A 10,350-nucleotide genomic window follows, 5' to 3' on the forward strand; every position below is an offset into this window, starting at 1 on the left:
ACAAAATTACATATCCTTTATATCTAATCCATACACCAACGACCAAAAACACCTACAAACACTTTCATTCTTCAATTTTCTTCATCTAATTGATCTCTCTCAAGTTCTATCTTCAAGTTCTAAGTGTTCTTCATATATTCTACAAGTTCTAGTTACATAAAATCAAGAATACTTTCAAGTTTGCTAGCTCACTTCCAATCTTGTAAGGTGATCATCCAAACTCAAGAAATATTTGTTTCTTACAGTAGGTTATCATTCTAATACAAGGTAATAATCATATTCAAACTTTGGTTCAATTTCTATAACTATAACAATCTTATTTCAAGTGATGATCTTACTTGAACTTGTTTTCGTGTCATGATTCTGCTTCAAGAACTTCGAGCCATCCAAGGATCCGTTGAAGCTAGATCCATTTTTCTCTTTTCCAGTAGGTTTATCCAAGGAACTTAAGGTAGTAATGATATTCATAACATCATTCGATTCATACATATAAAGCTATCTTATTCGAAGGTTTAAACTTGTAGTCACTAGAACATAGTTTAGTTAATTCTAAATTTGTTCGCAAAAAAAAGTTAATCCTTCTAACTTGACTTTTAAAATCAACTAAACACATGTTCTATATCTATATGATATGCTAACTTAATGATTTAAAACCTGGAAACACAAAAAACACTGTAAAACCGGATTTACGCCGTCGTAGTAACACCGCGGGCTGTTTTGGGTTAGTTAATTAAAAACTATGATAAACTTTGATTTAAAAGTTGTTATTCTGAGAAAATGATTTTTATTATGAACATGAAACTATATCAAAAAATAATGGTTAAACTCAAAGTGGAAGTATGTTTTCTAAAATGGTCATCTAGACGTCGTTCTTTCGACTGAAATGACTACCTTTACAAAAACGACTTGTAACTTATTTTTCCGACTATAAACCTATACTTTTTCTGTTTAGATTCATAAAATAGAGTTCAATATGAAACCATAGCAATTTGATTCACTCAAAACGGATTTAAAATGAAGAAGTTATGAGTAAAACAAAATTGGATAATTTTTCTCATTTTAGCTACGTGAAAATTGGTAACAAATCTATTCCAACCATAACTTAATCAACTTGTATTATATATTATGTAATCTTGAGATACCATAGACACGTATACAATGTTTCGACCTATCATGTCGACACATCTATATATATTTCGGAACAACCATAGACACTCTATATGTGAATGTTGGAGTTAGCTATACAGGGTTGAGGTTGATTCCAAAATATATATAGTTTGAGTTGTGATCAATACTGAGATACGTATACACTTAGTGTGGATTGATTCAAGATAATATTTATCGATTTATTTCTGTACATCTAACTGTGGACAACTAGTTGTAGGTTACTAACGAGGACAGCTGACTTAATAAACTTAAAACATCAAAATATATTAAAAGTGTTGTAAATATATTTTGAACATAATTTGATATATATGTATATATTGTTATAGGTTCGTGAATCAACCAGTGGCCAAGTCTTACTTCCCGACGAAGTAAAAATCTGTAAAAGTGAGTTATAGTCCCACTTTTAAAATCTAATATTTTTGGGATGAGAATACATGCAGGTTTTATAAATGATTTACAAAATAGACACAAGTACGTGAAACTACATTCTATGGTTGAATTATCGAAATCGAATATGCCCCTTTTTATTAAGTCTGGTAATCTAAGAATTAGGGAACAGACACCCTAATTGACATGAATCCTAAAGATAGATCTATTGGGCCTAACAAACCCCATCCAAAGTACCGGATGCTTTAGTACTTCGAAATTTATATCATATCCGAAGGGTGTCCCGGAATGATGGGGATATTCTTATATATGCATCTTGTTAATGTCGATTACCAGGTGTTCACCATATGAATGATTTTTATCTCTATGTATGGTATGTGTATTGAAATACGAAATCTTGTGGTCTATTATTATGATTTGATATATATAGGTTAAACCTATAACTCACCAACATTTTTGTTGACGTTTTAAGCATGTTTATTCTCAGGTGATTATTAAGAGCTTCCGCTGTCGCATACTTAAATAAGGACGAGATTTGGAGTCCATGCTTGTATGATATTGTGTAAAAACTGCATTCAAGAAACTTATTTTGTTGTAACATATTTGTATTGTAAACCATTATGTAATGGTCGTGTTTTTCATGTTTCCAGATTTTAAATCATTAAGTTAGCATATCATATAGATATAGAACATGTGTTTAGTTGATTTTATAAGTCAAGTTAGAAGGATTAACTTTTATTTGAGAACAAGTTTAGAATTAACTAAACTATGTTCTAGTGATTACAAGTTTAAACCTTCGAATAAGATAGCTTTATATGTATGAATCGAATGATGTTATGAACATCATTACTACCTCAAGTTCCTTGGATAAACCTACTGGAAATGAGAAAAATAGATCTAGCTTCAAAGGATCCTTGGATGGCTTGAAAGTTCTTGAAGCAGAATCATGACACGAAAACAATTTCAAGTAAGATTTCCACTCGAAATAAGATTGTTATAGTTATAGAAATTGAATTAAAGTTTGAATATGATTATTACCTTGTATTTGAAAGATAACCTAATGTAAGTAACAAAGGTTTCTTGATCTTGGATGATTACTTGGAATAGATTTAGAAAACTTGGAAGTAAACTTGCAATCTTGGAAGTATTCTTGATTTTATGAAACTAGAACTTTTGGAATTTATGAAGAACACTTAGAACTTGAAGATAGAACTTGAGAGAGACCAATTAGATGAAGAAAATTGAAGAATGAAAGTGTTTGTAGGTGTTTTTGGTCGTTGGTGTATGGATTAGATATAAAGGATATGTAATTTTGTTTTCATGTAAATAAGTCATGAATGATTACTCATATTTTTGTAATTTTATGAGATATTTCATGCTAGTTGCCAAATGATGGTTCCTACATGTGTTAGGTGACTCACATGGGCTGCTAAGAGCTGATCATTGGAGTGTATATACCAATAGTACATACATCTAAAAGCTGTGTATTGTACTAGTACAAATACGGGTGCATACGAGTAGAATTGTTGATGAAACTGAACGAGGATGTAATTGTAAGAATTTTTGTTAAGTAGAAGTATTTTGATAAGTGTCTTGAAGTCTTTCAAAAGTGTATGAATACATATTAAAACACTACATGTATATTCATTTTAACTGAGTCGTTAAGTCATCGTTAGTCGTTACATGTAAATGTTGTTTTGAAACCTTTAGGTTAACGATCTTGTTGAATGTTGTTAACCCATTGTTTATTATAACAAATGAGATGTTAAATTGTTATATTATCATGATATTATAATATATAATATATCTTTGTATGATATATATACAGTTAAATGTCGTTACAACGATAATCGTTACATATATGTCTCGTTTCGAAATCATTAAGTTAGTAGTCTTATTTTTACATATGTATTTCATTGTTAATACACTTAATAATATATTTACTTATCATTTAACATAATTAACCAAGTGTATCAATATCTTAATATGATTCATATGTACCTAGTAAGACGTTGTTATCACGATAATCGTTATATATATCGTTTTCGAGTTTCTTAAAATAATAGTCTCATTTTTATGTATATAACTCATTGTTAAAATACCTAATGAGATACATACTTATAATAAAATCATGTTAAATATATATATATAACCATATATATGTCATCGTATAGTTTTTACAAGTTTTAACGTTCATGAATCACCGGTCAACATGGGTGGTCAATTGTCTATATGAAACCTATTTTAATTAATCAAGTCTTAACAAGTTTGATTGCTTAACATGTTGGAAACACTTAATCATGTAAATAACAATTTCATTTAATATATATATAAACATTAAAAAGTTCGGGTCACTACAGTACCTACCCGTTAAATAAATTTCGTCCCGAAATTTTAAGCAGTTGGAGGTGTTGACGTATGTTCTGGAAATAAATGTGGGTATTTCTTCTTCATCTGATCTTCACGCTCCCAGGTGAACTCGGATCCTCTACGAGCATTCTATCAAACCTTAACAATTGGTATCTTGTTTTGTTTAAGTCTCTTAACCTCACGATCCATTATTTCGATGGGTTCTTCAATGAATTGAAGTTTTTCATTGATTTGGATTTCGTCCAACGGAATAGTGAGATCTTCTTTAGCAAAACATTTCTTCAAATTTGAGACGTGGAAAGTGTTATGTACAGCCGCGAGTTGTTGAGGTAGCTCCAGTTGGTAAGCTACTGATCCGACACGATCTATAATCTTGAATGGTCCAATGTACCTTGGATTTAGTTTCCCCCGTTTACCAAATCGAACAACGCCTTTCCAAGGTGAAACCTTAAGCATGACCATTTCTCCAATTTCAAACTCTATATCTTTTCTTTTACTGTCAGCGTAGCTCTTTTGTCGACTCTGGGCGGTTTTCAATCTTTGTTGAATTTGGATGATTTTCTCGGTAGTTTCTTGTATTATCTCTGGACCCGTAATCTGTCTATCCCCCACTTCATTCCAACAAATAGAAGACCTGCACTTTCTACCATAAAGTGCCTCAAACGGCACCATCTCAATACTAGAATGATAACTGTTGTTGTAGGAAAATTCTGCTAACGGTAGGTGTCGATCCCAACTGTTTCTGAAATCAATAACACATGCTCGTAGCATGTCTTCAAGCGTTTGTATCGTCCTTTCGCTCTGCCCATCAGTTTGTGGATGATAGGCAGTACTCATGTCTAGACGAGTTCCTAATGCTTGCTGTAATAGAGATTGGTATTCCATGTCTGGAGACGACTTCCTTCAAATAGAGTCGTGCTAACTTATCCATCTTGTCATCTTCTCTTATTGACAGGAAGTGTGCTGACTTGGTGAGACGATCAACTATTACCCAAATATTATCATAACCACTTGTAGTCCTTGGAAATTTAGTAATGAAATCCATGGTAATGTTTTACCATTTCCATTCTGGGATTTTAGGTTGTTGTAGTAGACCTGATGGTTTCTGATGTTCAGCTTTGACCTTAGAACACGTCAAACATTCTCCTACATATTTAGCAATATCGGCTTTCATACCTGGCCACCAAAAATGTTTCTTAAGATCCTTGTACATCTTCACTGTTCCAGGATGTATTGAGTATCTGGTTTTATGAGCTTCTCTAAGTATCATTTCTCTCATATCTCCAAATTTTGATACCCAAATTCTTTCAGCCCTATACCGGGTTCCGTCTTCCTGAATAGTAAGTTGCTTCTCCGATCCTTTGGGTATTTCATCCTTTAAATTTCCCTCTTTTAAAACTCCTTGTTGCACCTCCTTTATTTGAGTAGTAAGGTTAGTGGGAATCATTATATTCATAGATTTTACTCGAATGGGTTCTCTGTCCTTTCTGCTCAAGGCATCGGCTACCACATTTGCCTTCCCCGGGTGGTAACGAATTTCAAAGTCATAATCATTCAACAATTCAATCCACCTACGCTGCCTCATATTCAGTTGTTTCTGATTAAATATGTGTTGAAGACTTTTGTGGTCGGTATATATAATACTTTTGACCCCATATAAGTAGTGCCTCCAAGTCTTTAATGCAAAAATAACCGCGCCTAATTCCAAATCATGCGTCGTATAATTTTGCTCGTGAATCTTCAATTGTCTAGACGCATAAGCAATCTCCTTTGTTCGTTGCATTAATACACAACCGAGACCTTGCTTTGATGCGTCACAATAAATCACAAAATCATCATTCCCTTCAGGCAATGACAATATAGGTGCCGTAGTTAGCTTTTTCTTCAATAACTGAAACGCTTTCTCTTGTTCATCATTCCATTCAAATTTCTTCCCTTTATGCGTTAATGCAGTCAAGGGTTTTGCTATTCTGGAAAAGTCTTGGATGAACCTTCTGTAGTAACCAGCTAGTCCTAAAAACTGGCGTATGTGTTTCGGAGTTTTCGGGGTTTCCCACTTTTCAACAGTTTCTATCTTTGCCGGATCCACCTTAATACCTTCTTTGTTCACTATGTGACCGAGGAATTGAACTTCTTCCAACCAAAATGCACACTTTGAAAACTTAGCGTACAATTCTTCCTTCCTCAATACTTCTAACACCTTTCTCAAATGTTCACCGTGTTCTTGGTCATTCTTTGAGTAAATAAGTATGTCATCAATGAAAACAATGACAAACTTGTCAAGGTATGGTCCACACATGAAATGTCCCGTTCTTATTGATTAAAAACGTTCCATATTAATTGATTTCGTTGCGAGGTTTTGACCTCTATATGAGACGTTTTTCAAAGACTGCATTCATTTTAAAACAAACCATAACCTTTATTTCATCAATAAAGGTTTAAAAAGCTTTACGTAGATTATCAAATAATGATAATCTAAAATATCCTGTTTACACACGACCATTACATAATGGTTTACAATACAAATATGTTATAACAAATTAAGTTTCTTGAATGCAGTTTTTACAAAATATCATACAAGCATGGACTCCAAATCTCGTCCTTATTTAAGTATGCGACAGCGGAAGCTCTTAATAATCACCTGAGAATAAACATGCTTAAAACGTCAACAAAAATGTTGGTGAGTTATAGGTTTAACCTATATATATCAAATCATAATAATAGACCACAAGATTTCATATTTCAATACACATCCCATACATAGAGATAAAAATCATTCATATGGTGAACACCTGGTAACCGACATTAACAAGATGCATATATAAGAATATCCCCATCATTCCGGGACACCCTTCGGATATGATATAAATTTTGAAGTACTAAAGCATCCGGTACTTTGGATGGGGCTTGTTGGGCCCGATAGATCTATCTTTAGGATTCGCGTCAATTAGGGTGTCTGTTCCCTAATTCCTAGATTACCATACTTAATAAAAAGGGGCATATTCGATTTCGATAATTCAACCATAGAATGTAGTTTCACGTACTTGTGTCTATTTTGTAAATCATTTATAAAACCTGCATGTATTCTCATCCCAAAAATATTAGATTTTAAAAGTGGGACTATAACTCACTTTCACAGATTTTTACTTCGTCGAGAAGTAAGACTTGGCCACTGGTTGATTCACGAACCTATAACAATATATACATATATATCAAAGTATGTTCAAAATATATTTACAACACTTTTAATATATTTTGATGTTTTAAGTTTATTAAGTCAGCTGTCCTCGTTAGTAACCTACAACTAGTTGTCCACAGTTAGATGTACAGAAATAAATCAATAAATATTATCTTGAATCAATCCACGACCCAGTGTATACGTATCTCAGTATTGATCATAACTCAAACTATATATATTTTGGAATCAACCTCAACCCTGTATAGCTAACTCCAACATTCACATATAGAGTGTCTATAGTTGTTCCAAAATATATATAGATGTGTCGACATGATAGGTCGAAACATTGTATACATGTCTATGGTATCTCAAGATTACATAATATGCAATACAAGTTGATTAAGTTATGGTTGGAATAGATTTGTTACCAATTTTCACGTAGCTAAAATGAGAAAAATTATCCAATCTTGTTTTACCCATAACTTCTTCATTTTAAATCCGTTTTGAGTGAATCAAATTGCTATGGTTTCATATTGAACTCTATTTTATGAATCTAAACAGAAAAAGTATAGGTTTATAGTCGGAAAAATAAGTTACAAGTCGTTTTTGTAAAGGTAGTCATTTCAGTCGAAAGAACGACGTCTAGATGACCATTTTAGAAAACATACTTCCACTTTGAGTTTAACCATAATTTTTGGATATAGTTTCATGTTCATAATAAAAATCATTTTCTAAGAATAACAACATTAATATCAAAGTTTATCATATTTTTTAATTAACTAACCCAAAACAACCCGCGGTGTTACTACGACGGCGTAAATCCGGTTTTACGGTGTTTTTCGTGTTTCCAGGTTTTAAATCATTAAGTTAGCATATCATATAGATATAGAACATGTGTTTAGTTTATTTTTAAAGTTAAGTTAGAAGGATTAACTTTTGTTTGCGAACAAGTTTAGAATTAACTAAACTATGTTCTAGTGATTACAAGTTTAAACCTTCGAATAAGATAGCTTTATATGTATGAATCGAATGATGTTATGAACATCATTACTACCTTAAGTTCCTTGGATAAACCTACTGGAAAAGAGAAAAATGGATCTAGCTTCAATGGATCCTTGGATGGCTCGAAGTTCTTGAAGCAGAATCATGACACGAAAACAAGTTCAAGTAAGATCATCCCTTGAAATAAGATTGTTATAGTTATAGAAATTGAACCAAAGTTTGAATATGATTATTACCTTGTATTAGAATTATAACCTACTGTAAGAAACAAAGATTTCTTGAGGTTGGATGATCACCTTACAAGATTGGAAGTGAGCTAGCAAACTTGAAAGTATTCTTGATTTTATGTAACTAGAACTTGTAGAATATATGAAGAACACTTAGAACTTGAAGATAGAACTTGAGAGAGATCAATTAGATGAAGAAAATTGACTCACATGGGCTGCTAAGAGCTGATCATTGGAGTGTATATACCAATAGTACATACATCTAAAAGCTGTGTATTGTACGAGTACGAATACGGGTGCATACGAGTAGAATTGTTGATGAAACTGAACGAGGATGTAATTGTAAGCATTTTTGTTAAGTAGAAGTATTTTTATAAGATTATTGAAGTCTTTCAAAAGTGTATAAATACATATTAAAACACTACATGTATATACTTTTTAACTGAGTCGTTAAGTCATCGTTAGTCGTTACATGTAAGTGTTGTTTTGAAACCTTTAGGTTAACGATCTTGTTAAATGTTGTTAACCCAATGTTTATAATATCAAATGAGATTTTAAATTATTATATTATCATGATATTATCATGTATGAATATCTCTTAATATGATATATATACATTAAATGTCTTTACAACGATAATCGTTACATATATGTCTCGTTTAAAAATCATTAAGTTAGTAGTCTTGTTTTTACATATGTAGTTCATTGTTAATATACTTAATGATATGTTTACTTATCATAATCTCATGTTAACCATATGTATATCCATATATATATCGTCATGTCATTTTTACAAGTTTTAACGTTCGTGAATCGCCGGTCAACTTGGGTGGTCAATTGTCTATATGAAACATATTTCAATTAATCAAGTCTTAACAAGTTTGATTGCTTAACATGTTGGAAACATTTAATCATGTAAATATCAATCTCAATTAATATATATAAACATGGAAAAGTTCGGGTCACTACAGTACCTACCCGTTAAATAAATTTCGTCCCGAAATTTTAAGTTGTTGAAGGTGTTGACGAATCTTCTGGAAATAGATGCGGGTATTTCTTCTTCATCTGATATTCACGCTCCCAGGTGAACTCGGGTGCTGTACGAGCATTCCATCGAACCTTAACAATTGGTATCTTGTTTTGCTTAAGTCTTTTAACCTCACGATCCATTATTTCGACGGGTTCTTCGATGAATTGAAGTTTTTCGTTGATTTGGATTTCATCTAACGGAATAGTGAGATCTTCTTTAGCAAAACATTTCTTCAAATTCGAGACGTGGAAAGTGTTATGTACAGCCGCGAGTTGTTGAGGTAACTCAAGTCGGTAAGCTACTGGTCCGACACGATCAATAATCTTGAATGGTCCAATATACCTTGGATTTAATTTCCCTCGTTTACCAAATCGAACAACGCCTTTTCAAGGTGCAACTTTAAGCATGACCATCTCTCCAATTTCAAATTCTATATCTTTTCTTTTAATGTCAGCGTAGCTCTTTTGTCGACTTTGGGCGGTTTTCAACCGTTGTTGAATTTGGATGATCTTCTCGGTAGTTTCTTTTATAATCTCCGGACCCGTAATCTGTCTATCCCCCACTTCACTCCAACAAATCGGAGACCTACACTTTCTACCATAAAGTGCTTCAAACGGCGCCATCTCAATGCTTGAATGGTAGTTGTTGTTGTAGGAAAATTCTGCTAACGGTAGATGTCGATCCCAACTGTTTCCGAAATCAATAACACATGCTCGTAGCATGTCTTCAAGCGTTTGTATCGTCCTTTCGCTCTGTCCATCTGTTTGTGGATGATAGGCAGTACTCATGTCTAGACGAGTTCCTAATGCTTGCTGTAATGTCTGCCAGAATCTTGAAATAAATCTGCCATCCCTATCAGAGATAATAGAGATTGGTATTCCATGTCTGGAGATGACTTCCTTCAAATACAGTCGTGCTAACTTCTCCATCTTGTCATCTTCTCTTATTGGTAGGAAGTGTGCTGATTTGGTGAGACGATCAACTATTAC

Source organism: Rutidosis leptorrhynchoides, chromosome 10 (genome assembly GCF_046630445.1).
Source record: "Rutidosis leptorrhynchoides isolate AG116_Rl617_1_P2 chromosome 10, CSIRO_AGI_Rlap_v1, whole genome shotgun sequence".
Taxonomy (NCBI): domain Eukaryota; kingdom Viridiplantae; phylum Streptophyta; class Magnoliopsida; order Asterales; family Asteraceae; genus Rutidosis; species Rutidosis leptorrhynchoides.